The sequence below is a fragment of the Pristiophorus japonicus genome, chromosome 2, assembly GCF_044704955.1.
Source record: "Pristiophorus japonicus isolate sPriJap1 chromosome 2, sPriJap1.hap1, whole genome shotgun sequence".
In the NCBI taxonomy this organism is placed as follows: Eukaryota; Metazoa; Chordata; class Chondrichthyes; family Pristiophoridae; genus Pristiophorus; species Pristiophorus japonicus.
Window position 1 is genome coordinate 163,405,344 of NC_091978.1, and position 22,400 is coordinate 163,427,743.

Here is a 22,400-nt window from a genome sequence, read left to right on the forward strand (position 1 = left end):
TTTTCAGAAATGCCAATTACTTTTTACAAGGCAAGTACAAAGAATTTTTAATTTTTCAACAAAAAAAATGGAGTGAACAGTATCAAAGTCCCATTTTCACATAGGTTTTGGTAGTGCAGGTCAGAGCCTTTTTGCACTATTTATTTACCAGCTTGAAGTGCAGGTTCAAATTATTTGGTGCTCACGATTAATATGGGCCCTGAAATTCCACTGGAGTTCTTTTGGACTCCTGTCATAACCTCGGCGGAAGACAGGCAGAACTCCCAGAAAAAAATTCTTCTCTTTTTCCAATCTTCCATCCTGTTTCCAAATGATCATGCTGAAATAAATAATAATGAAAGTTAGGGACTTTTAGTAATCCAAATTCTGATCTTTTGTTTACCTGGTTTGGGCCTGTTCCAATCAAATCCTTCAATATCTGAACTGGGCTATAGTTTTGACACTTTGGACATGGGTTGGCCAGGTCCTTTAAAAGTGCCCATGCATGGAGATCCAAAGACTTACTGCATCTGCATACTTCTTTGTTGTGCTACAAGTTTTCCCCCTCCCCATCATAGTAGATATGGGGCTGCAAGCTGTCAATGAAAAGCCAGTTCAAATATATTTGCTTCAATTATTATTTTTAAATATGTTTAAAGTTGATTACTTGTTAGCTGTTGATTTAATTGGAATGGGTGACATCTGATTCTTGATTGTGCTGTGAGTATCCTGGTGGAAATCTGTCTGTCCAATCACTGATAGTTCAGTGAGAAAGAGCAGGTAGTCTCATGGTAATAATCCATTTGTTTGAAATATAGATATCACATTCAAGTAAAATGGCAGTCATTATCATATGTTCTCCTCATCATCATCCATTATATAGCCTTGTAGAGACAGTTAATTTGTGATAACGAACATTGATAAAAATTGCAACCATTTTAACTTGCACAGAATGGTTTTAGCATTTGAACCTCTTCCTCATTTCTTGCCTTGTTAAGTTTGCAGATCAGATGCTCTAAACCTTAACCTAAAATTCACACTTCCGGGAGTGTTCTTCTCTATTGCTATTGGTCATCCAATGGTCACAGTCGGCACTGGGATCCATATGTAACCTTTATTCCTAGCATGCAGTAGAGACAAATGGGCATTTATATATTTTCTCCTAATCTAATGGACAAAGTGTCTCACATAGTCCTATATTGTCTACTGTTGATAATGTAAACAAAATGTAATTAATAATTATGGAAAGGTCACACTTTGATCTGGCCTTTTTTTTGAAATTGGGGTTTTATTGCATCATGTGACTGGGTAAGCCACTCACAGCTATTTTTGTTAAAACTTAAATCAAATGCCCCCTTTTGACAAGGGCACTAGAATCCACAAATTAATAATTTTAAACTTTAACGAAACCTTAAATCAAATTAAAATTTGGTTGTCGGGGGTGATGATGCACTCCAGTCCCTCCGGCGCCCACCTCTCACGGAAGGCCACAGGTGTACCGGTGGACACCTCTTGCTCCATCTCCGGGGACACCCTGGCTCGGATATAATCGTGGAAGAGAGGCAGGCAGTCGGGCTGAACGACCCCCTTTGATCTGGTCTTTTTTTTCCCTTTTTTTCACCTGTGAAAGCAAATGTAAATCAATTGCCCCCTTATTAAAGGGGCACTAAAACCGACACATTAAACAAATTAAACTTTGGACGTAAAACATATCAAATTTAAATTTGGTGATGATGCACTCCAGTCCCTCCGATGCCCACCTCTCACAGAAGGCTGCGAGTGTACCGGTGGACATCGCATGCTCCATCTCCAGGGACACCCTGGCTCAAACGTAACTGCGGAAGAGAGACAGGCAGTCAAGCTGAACGACCCCCTTTGATCTGGTCTTGAGCACTAAAAACAAAAACTGTACAAGTGCCCCCTGGCTAAAAGGGGGTGGGGTCACTAAAACTGGCAAATTAATCAAATTAAACTTTAGACAATAAAATCAAATTAAAATCTCCAGGGACACCCTGGCTCGGATGTAACTGCGGAAGCGAGGCAGGCAGTCGGGCTGAATGACCCCCTTTGATCTGGTCTTTTTTTGGTTGAAGACAATTAAACAATTAAATCAAGTTACCCCTGATTAAAGGGGGAGAGGGGTGGAGACACACCGAAAACAAATGTCCCCTTGTGTATTTTTTTGTTTTGTTTTTTTTGGTGTTTTTTGGGGGCACTAAAGCACAATTTATACAAGTGCCTCCTGGCTAAAAGCGGGGGACAGGACGGTGGGGGAACACTAAAACCGGAACAATAAACAAATTAAAATTTTGAACAAAGGTCATCAAATTTAAATTTGGTTGCCGGGGGTGATGATGCACTCCAGTCCCTCCAGCGCCCACCTCTCGCGGAAGGCCGTGAGCATACCGGTGGACACCACGTGCTCCATCTCCAGAGACACCCTGGCTCAGATATAACCGCGGAAGAGAGGCAGGCAGTTGGGCTGAACGACCCCCTTTGATCTGGTCTTGACTCCTTTTTCAGTATGCAGATGAAATTTGTTCTGTGGATCCTTAATGATCATCTAGCCTCCATTTAATTGATGTAAATACTCAAGATTATCTGTTGCCGTGACCCCAGTGGCGACCCTGCCTGAGCTGTTGGACGGCCAGTTGAGAGATGCCAGGAACAGCTGGCACTACGAGAGGTGCCCTGTGCCCAGCTACAGACAGATGTGCACGTACCACACTTTGACCAACATTAGAGGCAGAGGCTCCTCTTCTCAAAGGAAGCTTGGACTGCCGTTCGGAAAGCACCACCACGCCCGACTCGCCATAATGTTAGAAGCTTTCTTGGGAGTACCTCAATCACAGTAGGACTTGGTAGTGTCAGCCTTGGCTCAGTTTGTAGCTCTCACATCTCTAAGTCAGAAAGTTGTGGGTTGAAGTCCCACTTGAGTATATTCAAAAAGGAGTTCGATATAGTCCTTACTACTAGGGGGATCAAGGGGTATGGCGAGAAAGCAGGAATGGGGTACTGAGGTTGCATGTTCAGCCATGAACTCATTGAATGGTGGTGCAGGCTCGAAGGGCCGAATGGCCTACTCCTGCACCTATTTTCTATGTTTCTATGTTTCTATGTAAGTTGGTTTGTGGGCTCTTAATTATCTTACCTATCCTCAATCTGATTGATTAATATGTTCCCCATGCCCCAAGGAATAGCTTCCTATCACAGATACTGAAGGGTTGGGGAAAATTCTAAACTTGTATTATCACCGGTTGACACTAGCAATCTCTCCAGCCATTCGAGTTTGCTCATGTGATTATAGACAGGAGATACACATAAACACAGTTTATTGAGGAAAGGCCTCTTTATCTGTAGGTTTGCTTTTTGCTGATTGATTAACTCTAGAAGGGCCAAATTTAAAGTCAGTTGACTTGTGGAATTCTGATGGGCTTTAAAATGTTGAGTCGGTACCCAAACCAGCAGTGAAAACCTTTTTTATGGTTGACACCCCAGCTATCTAATCTTCACTGTTTCATTATCTTGATAATCAATCAGAATGCAGGAGTTCATTAAAAAAAAAAGTAGCCTCCACACAAATGTACAAGGATATTGGATTGAATTTCATTGCGTGTCATTCGTTCTCATTCCCCTTATCTTGGGATTTCTTCATGTAGGTGTGCTAAAATATTTTGTTTGGAAAATAAAAATGAAATACCATTCAAATTGCTGTTGCTGAGGGTAAATATTTAAACTTCACAGTCTGCCTTAGATTTGCTTCTTTCCAAAGGCCAAACTCTACTGCAAAATTCAACTTTTCTCCTTGGTTAAGCTGCCCATCTAAAAAATCTAGTTTATCAGAACTGTGGTTATTTTGATTTGGCCAACCAAATGGAGTTGAACTAGTGAAATGTAAGCTTCGGTTTTGCAAGCGTTCCCTGCAATTATAGTGATTCTTTGTTGACAAACTTATAAAGTTAGTGGCCATTTTATATCTACAGTAGATTAAAATTTTGAACATTTCTGCAAAGGGAAATTCATTTAAATAGAATTCTGTTTTCTCTATATTGCTTCATAATTACAGCAAGAGCATATGTGATATAATCCAAAATCTGGTTTGGTAATGATTGGACAACTGCAGAGAATGACAAGAACTTAAAATTTACTATAATCGTAAAGCTGTTATGATATTGTAATCACCAACAATTGTTCTAACTTTTTTCAGGGAAGTAAACTAGATCATTTTCATCTAATGGAATTGAACATATGATCAGTTTGTTGGAAGAATTTTGACAGGTACAACACTCAGTGACAGGCTCACTCCCATCAGTGGAAAATAGGACAGTTTAAAGAATAATGTCATTATTTTTCCACTCGTGCGTGTGAGGCCGCTCTAGACAAAGCCCGAGAACATCACTATAGAGTAGCTAGAATGACCACTGACAGTAACTATTTTTGTTGCTGCTCAGGAGTGTCATTCTTAGAATTCCATTAAGGATGAAGGTAAGTCTGCTATTGTCATATTCAGAGGGTTGTTCGCTTTCAGCTTCATAATGCTATCTATTGATACCCATCTCAATTTTGAAACTGACTTGTCAAGATTTTCTTGTGCACAGTATAATTGTGAGATATTAGCTGAATAATTGTAATGTGCAAGAAGGAGATGGACTGCATTTTATTGGCATAAAACAGTAACTCTGACACTGGATCAAATTGATAATACTTTTTTCTTTACAATATCTAATGAGAGGACAATGAGAATGAATTGGAATATATTAGAAAATCTCAAAACAAATCCACAAGCTATTTGAAACTCTCCACTGACACCCACCATCCACGCACCCCCTTCCCCCCGCCACCATATCCAGGAAAATCATCTGTATAGTTGTGCACTCTACTAAGTGTGTTACTTGGGCAAGTGATGGAGAATGAAACAGTTAATTCAGAGACCATGGTCCAGAACTTAAAGAAGGCTAACTTTGAAGGTATGAGGCGTGAATTGGCTGGGATGGATTGGCGAATGATACTTAAGGGGTTGACTGTGGATGGGCAATGGCAGACATTTAGAGACCGCATGGATGAACTACAACAATTGTACATTCCTGTCTGGCATAAAAATAAAAAAGGGAAGGTGGCTCAACCGTGGCTATCAAGGGAAATCAGGGATAGTATTAAAGCCAAGGAAGTGGCATACAAATTGGCCAGAAATAGCAGCGAACCTGGGGACTGGGAGAAATTTAGAACTCAGCAGAGGAGGACAAAGGGTTTGATTAGGGCAGGGAAAATGGAGTATGAGAAGAAGCTTGCAGGGAACATTAAGATGGATTGCAAAAGTTTCTATAGATATGTAAAGAGAAAAAGGTTAGTAAAGACAAACGTAGGTCCCCTGCAGTCAGAATCAGGGGAAGTCATAACGGGGAACAAAGAAATGGCGGACCAATTGAACAAGTACTTTGGTTCGGTATTCACGAAGGAGGACACGAACAACCTTCCGGTTATAAAAGGGGTCGGGGGGTCTAGTAAGGAGGAGGAACTGAGGGAAATCCTTATTAGCCGGGAAATTGTGTTGGGGAAATTGATGGGATTGAAGGCCGATAAATCCCCAGGGCCTGATGGACTGCATCCCAGAGTACTTAAGGAGGTGGCCTTGGAAATAGTGGATGCGTTGACAGTCATTTTCCAACATTCCATTGACTCTGGATCAGTTCCTATGGAGTGGAGGGTAGCCAATGTAACCCCACTTTTTAAAAAAGGAGGGAGAGAGAAAACAGGGAATTATAGACCGGTCAGCCTGACATCGGTAGTGGGTAAAATGATGGAATCAATTATTAAGGATGTCATAGCAGTGCATTTGGAAAGAGGTGACATGATAGGTCCAAGTCAGCATGGATTTGTGAAAGGGAAATCATGCTTGACAAATCTTCTGGAATTTTTTGAGGATGTTTCCAGTAGAGTGGATAAGGGAGAACCAGTTGATGTGGTATATTTGGACTTTAAGAAGGCGTTCGACAAGGTCCCACACAAGAGATTGATGTGCAAAGTTAGAGCACATGGGATTGGGGGTAGTGTACTGACATGGATTGAGAACTGGTTATCAGACAGGAAGCAAAGAGTAGGAGTAAATGGGTACTTTTCAGAATGGCAGGCAGTGACTAGTGGGGTACCGCAAGGTTCTGTGCTGGGGCCCCAGCTGTTTACACTGTACATTAATGATTTAGATGAGGGGATTAAATGTAGTATCTCCAAATTTGCGGATGACACTAAGTTGGGTGGCAGTGTGAGCTGCGAGGAGGATGCTGTGAGGCTGCAGAGCGACTTGGATAGGTTAGGTGAGTGGGCAAATGCATGGCAGATGAAGTATAATGTGGATAAATGTGAGGTTATCCACTTTGGTGGTAAAAACAGAGAGACAGACTATTATCTGAATGGTGACAGATTAGGAAAAGGGGAGGTGCAAAGAGACCTGGGTGTCATGGTACATCAGTCATTGAAGGTTGGCATGCAGGTGCAGCAGGCGGTTAAGAAAGCAAATGGCATGTTGGCCTTCATAGCAAGGGGATTTGAGTACAGGGGCAGGGAGGTGTTGCTACAGTTGTACAGGGCATTGGTGAGGCCACACCTGGAGTATTGTGTACAGTTTTGGTCTCCTAACCTGAGGAAGGACATTCTTGCTATTGAGGGAGTGCAGCGAAGGTTCACCAGACTGATTCCCGGGATGGCGGGACTGACCTATCAAGAAAGACTGGATCAACTGGGCTTGTATTCACTGGAGTTCAGAAGAATGAGAGGGGACCTCATAGAAACGTTTAAAATTCTGACGGGCTTAGACAGGTTAGATGCAGGAAGAATGTTCTCAATGTTGGGGAAGTCCAGAACCAGAGGTCACAGTCTAAGGATAAGGGGTAAGCCATTTAGGACCGAGATGCGGAGGAACTTCTTCACCCAGAGAGTGGTGAACCTGTGGAATTCTCTACCACAGAAAGTTGTTGAGGCCAATTCACTAAATATATTCAAAAAGGAGTTAGATGAGGTCCTTACTACTAGGGAGATCAAGGGGTATGGCGAGAAAGCAGGAATGGGGTACTGAAGTTGAATGTTCAGCCATGAACTCATTGAATGGCAGTGCAGGCTAGAAGGGCCGAATGGCCTACTCCTGCACCTATTTTCTATGTTTCTATGTTTCTAAGGTGATGAGAAAACAACAGATTTTCACTTGTTAAGTCTTGTTAAAATGAAACAGGATAAACTGATGCAGAAATGGACAAGTTGGGAGAAAATGGAACAATGCGTGTTTAACTCGAGATAGACAACAACAACAAATGTTATTTATGTTGCGCCTTTAACGTAATAAAATGTCCCAAGGCGCTTCATAGCAGTGTTATAAGACAAAACAGATAAATTTGACACGGAGCCACGTAAAAAGAAATTATGCCAGATGATTAAAAGTTTAGTTACAGAGATAGGTTTGACAAGCATCTTAAAGGAGGAAAAAGAGGTGGAGAGGTTTAGGGATGGAGTTCCAGAGCTTCGGGCCCAAGCAGCTGAAGGCACAGCCACCGATAGTTGAGCAGTTATAATCAAGGATGCTCAAGAGGGCAGAATTTGAGGAGTGCAGACATCTCGTGGGGTTGTGAGGCTGAAGGAGATTACAGAGATAGGGAGGAGTGAGGCCATGGAGGGATTTGTAAATAAGGATGAGAATTTTGAAATCGAGGCGTTGCTTAACCGGGAGTCAATGTAGGTCAGCGAGCACAGGGTGATGGATGACCGTGACTTGGTGTGAGTTAGGACACGGCTGCCGAGTTTTGGATGACCTCAAGTTTACGTTGTGTAGAATGTGGGAGGCCAGCCAGGAGTGTGTTGGAGTAGTCAAGTCTAGAGGTAACACAGGCATGGATGAGGGTTTCAGCAGCAGAAGGGATGAGGCAGGGCGGAGGCGGGCAATGTTACTGAGATGGAAATAGGCGGTTTCGGTTATGGTGCGGATAACTGGCCGGAAGCTCATTTCAGGGTCAAATATGACACCTCTAAACCTGCAATATTGAGCTCAACAAAGACTAAAGTTTTGAAGTATCACACATCAGGGACTGAAGTGAATAGCACAAATGAGTTTTCTCCGGCAGAAAAAAGATATAGAAACTATTGACAGGTATGCAAACATAGAACGTGAGACTGTAGATTGAAGCGGTAAGGTGTGCCATCTGATAGAAGAGGAGCTGCAGGGATATCATCGGCACTGCAGTACCAGTGGCAGTGAGTGTCACCATTGCCATCAACTTTTATGCTGCAGGGACCTTTTAAACTCCTTAGGAGTCAGCCACTTGGCCATAGCTCAAACCATTAAGATAGCATCTGAAGCCCTATAACATCATATACTCAACCATGTAAACTTGAGCATCGAGCAGCAATTAACTACCGAAGGCAGGAAAATAGGTGTGAGAGAAACTCAGTGGCCAGTTCTTCCAATGTGATTTACAATTCGATACTATCATTTTTCTGCTGGACATAGATCAGACTTTCAAGCACCTTTGAAGAGTATTCTATATTAAAGACACTATACAAGTATAAGTTATTGTTAGTAAGATTTTTGCAATCACAGAACTGCGGTTTGCTTTATTCTTGTTGTAGAAAGCTGCAGGTGTTGTGTCAGACTTAGGTTTGGACAATTGCACTTTATTTTATGCACAGTGAAAGAATGACAGATCGTAAGATATAAAAATACTTGCCCGTGAAATTCGGCACTTTAGTGCTGGCTGTTAAGACTGATTTTGGTGAACAATGGCGGCCACCTCGCTTCCGCCCACTTCGGGTAGAGTTTGCAGCGACGGCCATTTTGGACAGGCTATTTCCTGTGTTGAATAGAAGAAAGGTAATGAGGCAGATCGTGACGTCAACCAGCGCGCAAAGCTGATTTGAAGCACGACCTGCCACTCGACTTTATGCCCTCTCCAAAGCACACACATCTGAACATGCATTCAGCTGCATGATGGACCCACCACCAGCACTACTTAAAGGGACACATGCAATTTTGAGGTAAGTTACTTTTTGCTTTTGTACTGGTTCTGTTGTGTTTGGAGAAGGAGTCATACTGAACACTGTGAGCTCAAAGTAAAGTGTGACCGTAGTCTTTTATTGCAGGTCTCCAACCTGTGAAGCCTCCTTAAATACCTGTGCTCCCAAGGGTTTATGGGATCCCTTGGGACTCCAGTGGATGAGCCCTCTGGTGGCTGTAAAGAGTAAATACAAGTAAACATATATAACAACACTCGCCCCGGAAAGTCAATAGTGTAACTATTTACAATATGAGTCGATCTGGGGCCCTTCTTGCCCTGGTTGACCGTCTTGGTGTGAAAGCTGGTATTGTTGGATCATTTGTTGGGCCTTCGCTGGGCTGCTGTGCAGCTGGCCTTGCTGGGCTGCCTGGTGTGTTGGGCCCTGCTGGGCTGCTGTGAATGATGGATTCCACTTCCTGGTCAACAGTGGTGCCGGTTGCCACTGGTGTGTATGTTGGGGGATCAAAAAAGGTAGGGTCCAAGGTGGGTTGCTCAGGATAGTCCATGAATCTGAGTTGATTTGGTCCAAGTGTTTCCGGTGAATGAGTCCATTTGAAAGTTTGACCCGAAACACCCTGCTCCCCTCTTTGGCCACGACTGTGCCGGGAAGCCACTTAGGACCTTGTCCATAATTTAAAACAAATACAGGATCATTGATTTCAATCTCGCGTGACACATTTGCGCTATCATGGTATGCACTTTGTTGAAGCCACCTGCTCTCTACCTGTTCATGTAGATCAGGGTGAACTAACGAGAGCCTTGTCTTAAGTGCTCTTTTCATGAGTAGTTCAGCAGGTGGGGTCCCAGTGAGTGAGTGGGGTCTCGTGCGGTAGCTAAGCAGGACTTGGGATAAGTGAGCCTTCAGTTACCTTCTTCAAGCCTTGCTTGATGGTTTGCACTGCTCTCTCTGCCTGACCATTGGACGCTGGTTTAAACGGTGCAGATGTGACATGTTTGATCCCGTTACGGATCATGAATTCTTTGAACTCAGCAGTGGTAAAACATGGCCCGTTGTCGCTCACCAGGACATCGGGTAGGCCGTGTGTGGCAAACATGGCCCGCAGGCTTTCAGCAGTGGCAGCGGACGTGCTAGCCAACATTATCTCACATTCAATCCACTTGGAGAATGCGTCTACAACCACAAGGAATATTTTACCCAAGAACGGACCTGCATAGTCGGCGTGTACCCTACACCACGGTTTGGAGGGCCAAGACCATAAACTTAGCGGTGCCTCCCTGGGTACATTGATTAACTGCGAGCATGTATTACATCTGTGAACGCAGGACTCTAAGTCTGCATCAATACTGGGCCACCACATGTGGGATCTGGCTTTCGCTTTCATCATTATAATGTCTGGGTGGCTACTGTGGAGGTCACTGATGAAGGTGTCTCTGCCCTTCTTAGGGACCACTACTCGATTGCCCCACAGAAGGCAGTCTGCCTGTATAGACATTTCACCTTTGCGCCACTGGAATGGCTTTATCTCTTCCTGCATTTCAACTGGGACACTGGACCAGCTCCCATGAAGCACACAGCTTTTGACGAGAGATAATAAGGGGTCCTGGCTTGTTCAGGTTTTGATCTGCCGGGCAGTGACGGGTGATTGCTCACTCGCAAATCCTTCCATAACCATGGCTAGATCTGCGGGCTGCACCATTTCCACCCCCGTGGTGAGCAGTGGCAGCCTACTGAGAGCATCGGCGCAGTTTTCTGTGCTGGCCTATGGCGGATGGCATAGTTATATGTGGACAACATGAGCGCCCATCTGTGGATGCGGGCCGATGCGTTGGTATTTATCCCTTTACTCTTGGAGAACAGGGATATATGTGGCTTCTGGTCAGTTTCCGATTCGAATTTTAGCCCAAACAGGTATTGATGCATTTTCTTTACCCCATCGACACACGCTAACGCTTCTTTCTCAATCATGCTGTAGGCTCTCTCAGGCTTAGACAGACTCCTGGATGCATAAACAACCGGTTGCAGTTTCCCGAAATCATTAGCTTGTTGCAATACACACCCGACACCATATGACGACGCATCACATGCGAGTACCAAACGCTTACATGGATCATACAACACAAGCAATTTGTTTGAGCATAACAATTTTCTCACTTTTACAAAGGCATTTTCTTGGCTTTTGCCCCAAACCCATTCATCCCCTTTTTGTAGTAAGACATGCAGTGATTCTAACAGTGTGCTGAGACCCGGTAAGAAGTTACAAAAGTAGTTCAGGAGTCCCAGAAACGACCGCAACTCCGTCACGTTCTGTGGCCTCGGTGCATTTTCGATTGCCTCCGTCTTCGCGTTGGTGGGCCTGATGCCGTCCGCCGCAATCTTCCGATCTAGGAACTCCACTTCAGGCACCAGAAAAACGGGCTTCGAGTATTTTAACCTGAGCCCCACGTGGTTGAGTCGACTAAGAACCTCCTCCAGGTTCTGCAGATGCTCGACTGTGTTCCGAGCTGTGACCAAGATGTCGTCCTGGAAGACCACGGTGTGCAGGACCGACTTCAGTAAGCTTTCCATGTTTCTTTGTAATATCGCCGCCACCAATCGGATTCCAAACTGGCATCTGTTATAAACAAAAAGACCTTTGTGCGTGTTGATGCAGGTGAGGGCCTTCTTCCAGTTCCTGCGTCATATAGGCTGAAGTCAGATTCAGCTTTGTGAATGTCTTTCCTCCTGCCAGCGTGCAAAAAGGTTTTCGGCCTTTGGTAGTGGGTATTCGTCCTGCAGGGAGAAATGATTGATAGTTGCTTTGTAATCGCCACAGATTCTGACGGTGCCGTCTCCCTTGAGGACTGGGTTGGTAGGACTGGCCCACTCGTTGAACTCGATCGGTGAAATGATACCCTCTCGTTGCAGCTAGCTCGATCTCTACCCTTTCTCTCATCATGTACGGTACTGCTCTTGCCTTGTGATGGATGGGTCGCGCCCCCGGAATTAGGTGGATCTGCACTTTTGCTCCTTGGAATTTCAAGATGCCTGGTTCGAAGCATGAAGGAAATTTCTTTCAGACCTGGGCACACGAAGTGTGATCAGCAGGCGATAGCGCTCGGACGTCGTCCCAGTTCCAGCGTATCTTTCCCAGCCAGCTCCTGCCGAGCAGCGTGGGACCATCGCCCGGTACCACCCGGAGTGGTAGCTTGTGCACCGCTCCATCGTACGAGACCTTTACGATAGCACTGCCGATTACAGGAATCAGTTCTTTCATGTAAGTTCTTAGTTTCGTGCGAACTGGTGTTAAGACTGGCCTTGAGGCCTTGTTGCACCACAACCTTTCGAAAGTCTTTTTGCCCATGATGGACTGGCTCGCGCCCGTGCCCAGCTCCATTGACACTGGGAGTCCATTTCGTTCAATATTCAGCATTATCGGGGGACAATTCGTGGTGAATTTGTGCACCCCATGTACCTCTGCCTCCTCGATCTGAGGCTCTGGTTCATCGTGATCTTCCGTGGATATGTCCTCCTCTGCAACATTGTGGTTTGCAAGTTTTACAGGCTTTGCAGCTTGCCTGCACACTCATTGGAGGTGTCCCATTGTTCCACAGCCCTTGAAAACGTACTCTTTGAATCGGTATGAATGGAAACGATGATCACCCCCGCAGCGCCAACAAGGTGTTAATGGTCTTGCATTCATCACCCTTAATGGTGGACTCTGAGTCATCTGCGGACGTGTAGCTACAGGTATGTGTAACCTGCCCTGTATGTTACGATTCGAAAACAACATCACTTTGTTCACAGTACTTGTAGTAGCACTTGTGTGCTGAGAGATTTGCTTCATATTGTCACTGGTGGCAATGAACGCCTGGACTATCGCTATGGCCTTACTCAAGGTTGGGGTCCCTACAGTCAAAAGTTTGCGAAGTATGGTTTCGTGGCCAATGCCAAGTCCAAAAAAAATCTCTGAGCATGTGCTCCAAATGTCCTTCAAATTCGCAATGTCCTGCAAGGCGTCGTAGCTCAGTGACATAACTCGCCACTTCCTGGCCTTCAGACCTTTTGTAGGTGTAGAACCGGTACCTCGCCATCAGAACGCTTTCCTACGGGTTCAAATGCTCTCGGACCAGTGTGCACAAATCGTCGTACGATTTCTCTCTGGATTTCGCTGGAGTGAGCAGATTCTTCATGAGGCCATACGTTGGTGCCCCACAGACAGTGAGGAGGATCGTCCTTCGTTTGGCAGCAATCTCTTCCCCATCTAGCTCATTGGTCACGAAGTATTGGTCAAGTCGCTCCACAAAAATTTCCCAATCATCTCCCTCCGAGAATTTCTCCAGGATGCCCACTGTTCTCTACATCTTTGGGTTTGCTATCTGTATCTCGTCACCAGTTGTTGTGTATGGAGAAAGTCATACTGAACACTGTGAGCTCAAAGTAAAGTGTGACCTTCGTCTTTTATTGCAGGTCTCCAGAGTGCCTCTCCAACCTGTGAAGCCTTCTTAAATACCTGTGCCCCCAAGGGATTATGCGATCCCTTGGGACTCCAGGGGATGAGCCCTCTGGTGGCTGTACAGAGTAAATTCAATTATACATATATAACAGATTCCTGCACAGTTTATTTGAGTAGTGGTGTAACACATTTTTTTAAAGTTGATATAGTGCACAATGGGTGCATGGAGTGCTGCTTTGCATTCACAAGGCTTTGGCTCTTAAAGGAAGGCTTCTGAGAACACCAATCTTGTGGACTCCAGTTGCAGTCTTCCTTAGGCTGCAGCATGACATAAAGATGGTGCAGAGGCAGCAAAGGGGACAAGTTACTCGCAGAGGGACGAGGATGTTGTGTATGCAATAACTCAATAGGCTTAGTACCGTGAACTCAATCAGGTGGGTGCGACCTGACTCTACTTTATGAGCTCTCAAAGTGAGGATTAAACATGGAGGCTTTCTTTATATACAAGGGCTGCACATGTGTGTCTGTGGTCCATTGACCTCCAACGGCCGCTCCCCCTGGTGGCAGGTAAACCCAGGCATACATACATTATAGAGGAGGAGGAAGTAGAAAAAAGAAGGCAACCGAGCCAGCCCCTTTCTGCCTGTGGTACCAGTGACCACAACCCCAATTCTCCTTTCAGCATTTGTCGCCCACCTTACCTTCCCTCTGTTGCTGACTATCATGGTGTTCTCCTGGCCATAATGCTGAAATAAAAACCACCACAAAGCAAAATTTCCAATCCAACTTTATCCATATATGCATCCAATATTACATCAAAAAATCAATGAATCACTCTTGTGCATTCCCTTAGTGACTGCCTTGTGTGTGCTTTTACCTATCATAGTTCTTCTACGCAGTGCTACCCCAGTGGTTGCAGTAAGACTGCTAACTTTGAGTGGGGGAGACTGCAGATGGCCTTGCAGTATGACCTCGAGGAGCTCTGGGCCTAGGCTGGCTTGGCTTCGGACTGCACCACCTCGGCATGGGCAACAGCAGTTTGGGTCGACTGGCTGGAAGTGTGAATTCGAGTGGCAATGTTTCTTCTTTTGCTTCTTCTTTTTCACTCTCCTCTCCCTCTTGTGGCTGGGCAGGTTCCATTTCTTGGGTGTCTAAAATGAGAAAGGCATAAGAACATAAGAATTAGAAGGCCAAACGGCCTGCTCCGCCATTCAATTAAATCATTGCTGCTATTCAACCTCAACTCCATTGTCTCGCCTGATCTCCACATCCCTTGCTTTCCCCTAGAGTCCAAAAATCTATCTATCTCAGCCTTGAATATATTCAACGATTCAGCATCCACAGCCCTTTGTGGTAGAGAATTCTAAAGATTCACAACCCTCTGCGTGAAGAAATTATTCCTCAGCTCAATCTTAAATGGCCAACCCCTCATCCTAAGACTATGCCCCCTAGTTCTCGATTCTCCAGCCAGAGAAAACAACCTCTCAGTATCCTAACAATCCCCATCAGAATCTTGTGTTTGAATAGGATCAATTGCTCCTCATAGGACATAAGAACATAAGAAATAAGAACAGGAGTAGGCCATACGGCCCCTCAAGCCTGCTCCACCATTCAATAAGATCATGGCTGATCTGCTCATGGACTCAGCTCCACTTCCCTGCCCGCTTCCCATAACCCCTTATCCCCCTATTGTTTAAGAAACCGTCTATTTCTGTCTTAAATTTATTCAATGTCCCAGCTTCCACAGCTCTCTCAGGCAGCGAATTCCACAGATTTACAACCCTCTGAGAGAAGAAATTTCTCCTCATCTCTGTTTAAATGGGCGACCCCTTATTCTAAGATCATTCCCTCTAGTTATAGTCTCCCCCATCAGTGGAAATATCCTCTCTGCATCCACCTTGTCAAGCCCTCTCATAATCTTATACATTTCGATAAGATCACCTCTCATTCTTCTGAATTCCAATGAGTAGAGGCCCAACCTCCTCAACCTTTCCTCATAAGTCAACCCCCTCATCCCTGGAATCAATCTCGTGAACCTTCTCTGAACTGCCTCCAAAGCAAGTACCGGTATATCATTTGATAAATATGGAAACCAAAACTGCACACAGTATTCCAGGTGTGGCCTCACCAATACGTTATATAGCTGTAGCAGGACTTTCCTTCTTTTATACTCCATTCCCTTTGCAATAAAGGCCAAGATACCATTGGCCTTCCTGATCACTTGCTGTACCTGCATACTATCCTTTTGTGTTTCATGCACAAGTACCCTCAGGTCCCGCTGTACTGCAGCACTTTGCAATCTTTCTCCATTAAAATAATAACTTGCTCTTTGATTCTTTCTGCCGAAATGCATGACCTCACACTTTCCGACATTATATTCCATCTGCCAAATTTTTGCCCACTCACTTAGCCTGTCTATGTCCTTTTGCAGATTATTTGTGTCTTCCTCACACATTGCTTTTCCTCCCATCTTTGTATCGTCAGCAAACTTGGCTACAATTTTTTGCTCAGTCCCTTCTTCCAAGTCGTTAATATAGATTGTAAATAGTTGGGGGTCCCAGCACTGATCCCTGTGACACCCCACTAGTTACTGGTTGCCAACCAGAGAATGAACCATTTATCCTGACTCTCTGTTCTCTGTTAGTTAGTCAATCCTCTATCCATGGTAATATATTACCCCCAACCCCGTGAACTTTTATCTTTTGCAGTAACTTTTATTTGGACAACCCTCTCATCCCAGGAACCTTCTTTGCGCCACCTCTAAGGAGACCAAAACTATGCACGGAACTCCAGGTGTGGGGTCTCACTAAAGTCCTGTACAATTGTAATAAGACTTCGATCCTCTTGTACTTCAACCTCCTTGCAATGAAGGCCAATGTGCAATTTGCCTTCCTAATTACTTGCTGTAACTCTCTGGGGGAGAGATTTGGTCACGTCTCAATTGGGATGGTAACTCAGACGGAGTGGTAATTTTAGTGCCTTGGAAACATTTGCGCCTCTTGCCGAGAAATTTGTCAGGATTGGGCGAAGAGCTGAAGGTTGCGCAAAATCAGCCATTACACACTTGACCTGGGGGGCGGGGGCGCCAACGAAAATGCCGGCGCTAAATTTATCTGATCCATTGCACATGCACGATCTCCGATTGCGATCCCGGGAAAAGCCGACTCTTAAAGGTATGGCATAGTAATGCACCCATTAATGTTTTCAAAATCACTAGTTTTCAAGCTGTACTGTTATGTCTGTCTGCTGCTGCAAACTCGGAGGCTCACGTACCGTGCTCTGTGCAAACATTGCATTGACTGTGACCGAGGGAAGCACTTCCTCATCCCTTTGTGTAGCCCACAGTTAAAGACTGTGGAAGGCTGTACCGACTGTTTTTTCAGACGTTGTTATTGGCGGGCGCTTAATGAGGCAGCCGTACGTAATTTAGTGAGCAGGGCACAAGCGTGGGTGTTGCACCAGGACTGATGTCATGATCGGAGTGAGCGTCAGCAGCCAGGCGCTAGCAGCTTACGCCCCTGCTAAACCTCTAACGAATTTTCCGGCGGGGCGTTAAAAGCTGTGAGCTCGGTTGGTGAGCTCTAACGCTTGCATTACAGGCCCCTCTGGGTGCTAGCTGAGGCTATAGATAACCAAAAATTGAGCATTTTCTTAAGCCCGGTTGCGCTGCTGTTAAGAAGTATCGCCCTGCAAAGAAAAATGACGAAATGGTGACATAATTTGCTGTGCAATGCCGACATTATGTCACCATTGTGAATTTCAACCCTGGCGCTGGGTCCAACACTGGGTTCTAAGTGTGCCAGGAAAACCCAGCATGCAAGTAGACTCATAGAGACACTGTCAACCCCTCTTAAAGAGACAGATTCATCTTTCAGGTAAGCTTGCATTTAAGCTTTTGGACTGTTTTTTTTTAATTTACTGAAGTAATGGCTTCCTGCAATAGATGTTGAAAGTTTTTTAAGTGTGGAGGGCATGCTGCTGAATGCTTGCAAGGCCTCGGATAATAAAGGAAGGCCTCTGAGCAGAGAGAAAATGCTGCAAATGCTCAGCAGGTTAGGCAACATCTTGGAGAGAGAAATAGAGTTCACGTCTCGTGTCGAGATGCTGCCTGACCAATTGAATATTTCCAGCATATTACAGTCATTTCAGATTTACAGCATCCGCTCGCAGAGGGAAGAGTAAGATACAGAAGAGGAGGAAGCTGAAGAGGAGGGAGCAGACGGGATATCTAGGGTGGAATCATCTGCCTGCAGTCCCAGTGACCACATCCCCTTTCAACTTTTGTCCCACATCTTACCTTCCCTCTGTTACTGACCATCACAGCATCCTCTTGGCCATAATGCTGAAATAAAAGGCACCACAGAACAAACTTTCCAATCCAACTTCATACATCTAGCGATCTAATAAGACATGAAGAAATCAACTTATTACCCTTACGCATTCTCTAGTGACTGTCTTGTGTGTGCCTTTGCCTATCGAACTGGTGTCATGCAGTGCTACCCCAGTGACTGCAGCATGGCTGGTGGAAGGCTGCTGACTTTCAGTGGGGGACACTGCAAATGGTCTTGCTGCTCTACCTTGAGGAATTGGTCGTTGGGAGTGTCAAATCAAGTGACAGTGTTTCTTCTTCCTCTTCACTGTCCCCTTGCTCTACTTAGCCAGCCATTGGCTGGGCAAGCTGCATTTCTTGGGTGTGTGAAATGAGGAAACCGCAAGGGTGGACTTATGCTGATGGGACGGTGGAAAAGCAAGAGGTGCATGCGAGAATGAGGATAACATATGAGGATACCAGCATCTTGTATGCTTTCTGCCCTGCCGCTCGCCAAGGGCTTAGACGTGCCCCTGCCAAGGATGGCCAGCACCGTCTCCTCCAAGGGGCTGAGGTGAGGCTAGGAATGGGAGATGTGCCTCGTGATTGGTAGGGATTGTTGGTAGGTGAATGATTGGGAGGCGGGGGGAGTCATGCATTGAGCAGTGTGTGAAGCTAATAGTACAGTTCGTAGGAGAGGGCTTTTAAAGATGCATTCACTGACCTTGACCAGTAGTCTGAGGTCATGAAGCTTTTTTGGGCACTGGAGCCAGGTGGTGGTGGTGAGACTGCTGGCATATAAGAACATAAGAACATAAGAAATAGGAGCAGGAGTAGGCCATATGGCCCCTCGAGCATGCTCCGCCATTCAATAAGATCATGGCTGATCTGTTCATGGACTCAGCTTCAGTGATGTAGTCCCACATCGTTCTTTCTGGAGGGCCTCCTGGCCTCTGTGGGTAGAGGACCTCTCTTGCAGTGTTGAACCCCCTGCACAAAGCTGGAGTGCTGCGTGCAAGACCTGGATGCCCGTCCCTGGCTTGTTTAGCCATTTGTGATCATGTTAAAGCACTTTTCCCATTTTTTGAGATTCGGAAAGGAATTCAGCTTTAAGTACTGGAGACTCCCATTTAGGACTTCTTTTTAATGTTAATTTTTTATTGAACAGCAGTAAAGGCTGAAAACTATGGAGAACAAATTGCCCTCAGCGAGATATTGGGGAGGGCACATTGAATTAGCCGGAAATTTGGCGCCTGGTGAGATGGGCTGCTAAATCACCGGCAATTCGGCACTTGGATGAAAAGAAACAGTGAGAACGGTAACCCGGGCGTTCCCGCGGTGTTCACATTCAGCACATCAGTGCCAAGCTGGTTATGTCAGTGCGTCTTAAAGGGGAAGGCTGCTGGGACTGCAGCATTCACTTCAGTGGCACCCACTGGGTTACCAGGGAGGGTTTTGGCTGGGTCAGAGTACCGGCATCCAAGAGGGGGAGCAGGGATGCCTGTTGGCAGCCTGGCCGAACTAGCAGCAGCCATTGTCGGGCCAATTCCAGAATTGGCCGACAATTAAAGTAATACGGTGGCTGCGGTGCTAGGCCCTCCCCTTTAAGCGAAGCTGCAGCGCCATTGCCGATCGCGCACCCACGGGGAAATTCCCCCGCGGGGTGCAAAGGGGTTGGCGCGGGGCAATAAGAGGTCAACCCATATGGTGATGATGTCATCGCCATGTGCACCGTCGCCCGGGGCACCAACAATGGGGCAATTTTCACCGCTGGCATCCCGGGGGCAATTCCGGCCGTGTTGCTCCCAATGCCTGCCCCGGGCGCAAAGCACATCATCTCGTTAGCACTGGCCGATGGCGCTAATGGGCATTTTCAGAAGGGGCAATTTCACCCCCTACATTTTTTTACTTCATTTTTATTACTTCTGAATGCATTGCCCCTTTAATTCATAACCTGTTTAATTGCTCATAATTCATTGCGTATTCCACAGCCTGGCGCCCAGAGGCTGTAAGAAGCTACAACTCCTCTTCAGGACGGGAACTTCGGATCGGATGCCTCCACTAATGCCACTAGAAGAGTGCTGCGACTGCAAGTTAGCGTTGGACTAAAATCCTTTAGCCACCAGCATGAATCTTTGCCGGTCGTGCTGCGGCCATTTTTATGTTTTTGCCGACATCCAATTTCTCGGCCTCCGAACACCAACATTAAATGGTTTCTCACCTTTTAAAAAATATTCTGTTTTTCTATTCTTCCTACCAAAGTGAATAAGCTCACACTTCTCTGCATTATACGCCATCTGCCAACTTAACCTGTCTATATCCCTTTGCAGCCTCTTTGTGTTCTCCTCACAGCATACTTTCCCACCTAGCTTTGTAGCGTCAGCAAATTTGGATACATTGCACTCGGTCCCTTCATCCAAGTCATTAATATAGATTGTAAATAGTTGAAGCCCCTGCCCTGATCCCTGTGGCACCCCTCTAGTTACAGTTTGCCAAATTAAAACTGACCGATTTATCCTGACTCTGTTTTCTGTTAGTTAGCCAATCCTCTATCCATGCTAATATATTACCACCAGCTACAAGAGCCCTTATTTCATGTAGCAACCTTTTATGTGGCACCTTATCGCCTTTTGGAAATCCAAATATACTACAAATATACTAGAAAGGTATGGTTGTGGTCAGGGGAGGAGGGGGAAGCAAGAGATGCATGCTTACACCATGTACAGGTTGCAAATCTGAGGGAAAGTCGGGTGCGAGAAGGGGGATAACATATGAGGTACTGGCATTTTGTATTCCTTCAGCCCTACCGCTGGCCACGGGCTCAGCTATGCCAAGAATGGCCAGCCCCATCACCTCCAAGGGCATGAGATGATGCAGGTGAGCCTGTCCCCCGCTGGTTTAGGTATGCTGGTGTGGTTATGCATTACCTTTTCCTGCAAGAGAAAATTAAGTGTGTCAATGAGTGTGGTGTAAAATGTTTGGGTGTAGTCATGTATGTATGCTTGGTATTACTAGCCACCAGGTGGCGCCACTGTTGGAGGTCATTGGGCTGCACACATCTGTGTGTGGCCCAGGTATAAAGGCAAGCTATCATGCAATGTAATCACTTTGGGTCCTAATAAAGCAGATCCAGGTTTGTACCTGTGTTAGTTTACCGTATTCAGTCTATCGAGTTATTACATACATAACATTTGGCGACGAAGTAATTTAAGAACCTTCGCATGAAAAAATGAGCACAATTGGAATTCTGGAGAGATTCGTGGAGGGAGAGGACTGGGCAGATTTTGTTGCTGGCCTGGACCAGTACTTCATGACCAACAAAATGGAGGAACTCACTGATGCAGATAGGCGCAGGGCAGTCTTCCTCATGGTTTTCAGACCGAAAATCTATAGCCTCATAAAGAATCTTTTCTCGCCTGCAAGTCCAATGGACGATGACTATGAGGAATTGTACATGACCATCTCAAACCAGAAGAAGGCATCATCATCTCACGATATTGATTCTACACGCACGTTCGTTCAGAGGGCCAGCATGTGTCGGAATTGGTTGCCAACCTAAGACATCTAGCTGGACCGTGTAAGTTCGAAAACGCATTGGGAGACATGCTGTGGGACTTCTTTGTAATCGGCATCAGCCACGAGGTGATCCTGCGTAAGTTACTGGCGGCGGAAATGCTGGATTTGAGCAAGGCCATCACGATTGCCCAGGCATGCATGACGATGGACAAAAACTTAAAGCAGATATCATCGAAAAATCAGAACTTGGCAAGTACTGTAAACAAGATGGTATCGTCGTTTGGCAGAGCTGCATATGGCAGGGCCTACCTGACTGCGTATGCGAAACCTGTGGTTGCCCAAAGTCCGCCAATGGGAATTAATCATGTTGGCGTTGTAGGGCCAATCATAGGCCTCATCAGTGTTGGTTTAAACAGTATATTTGTAAAGTCTGTTCGAGACTGGGGCATCTCCAGCGCATGTGTCCGCAACTGAGCAAGCGTGCTGCAACACACCACGTGGAGGATGATGACCATTATAGCACAGATCTGGATATGCAATCCGAGATACCATAGGAGGAAGTGTATGGACTGTATTCATTCCTAACAAAGAGCCAACCGATAATGATTAATGTGAAACTTAACTGTGTGCCGGTACCGATGGAATTGGACACGGGTGCGAGTCAATCAATAATGAGCCAGAGGACGTTCTACAAGCTGTGGGATACTAAGGCTGTGAGACCTAAGCTGAGTCCAGTCAATGCCAAGTTGCGTAAGTACACTAAAGAACTCATAACGGTGATTGGCAGTGTAGTAGTCAAGGTGTGGAATGATGGTGTGGTTCATGATTTACCATTGTGGATTGTTCCAGGCAATGGTCCAATGCTGTTTGGTAGGAATTGGCCAGAAAAAAATCAAATGGAATTGGAATGATATCAAAGCGTTGTCGTCGGAGGATGATACTCTATGTGCTGAAGTGCTGAGCAAGTTCTCCTCGCTGTTTGAACCAGGCATCGGCAATTTCACGGGAGCCAAGGTGCAGATCCACATGGACTCGGATGCAAGACCCATCCATCATAAAGCTCGGGCGGACCCGTACATAATGAGCGAGAAGGTCGAAATCAAACTGGACAAACTCCAGCATGAAGGGGTCATATCACCGGTCGAATTTAAAGAATGGGCCAGCCCC

At 45.6% G+C, this 22,400-nt stretch overlaps 1 protein-coding gene across 1 annotated transcript in view; it reads left to right on the forward strand.

Moving 5' to 3' along the window:
• The window catches only part of gabrg1 (gamma-aminobutyric acid type A receptor subunit gamma1), a 261,702-nt gene that overhangs the window by 124,631 nt on the left and 114,671 nt on the right, over positions 1-22,400 (forward strand). The window lies entirely within an intron of this gene.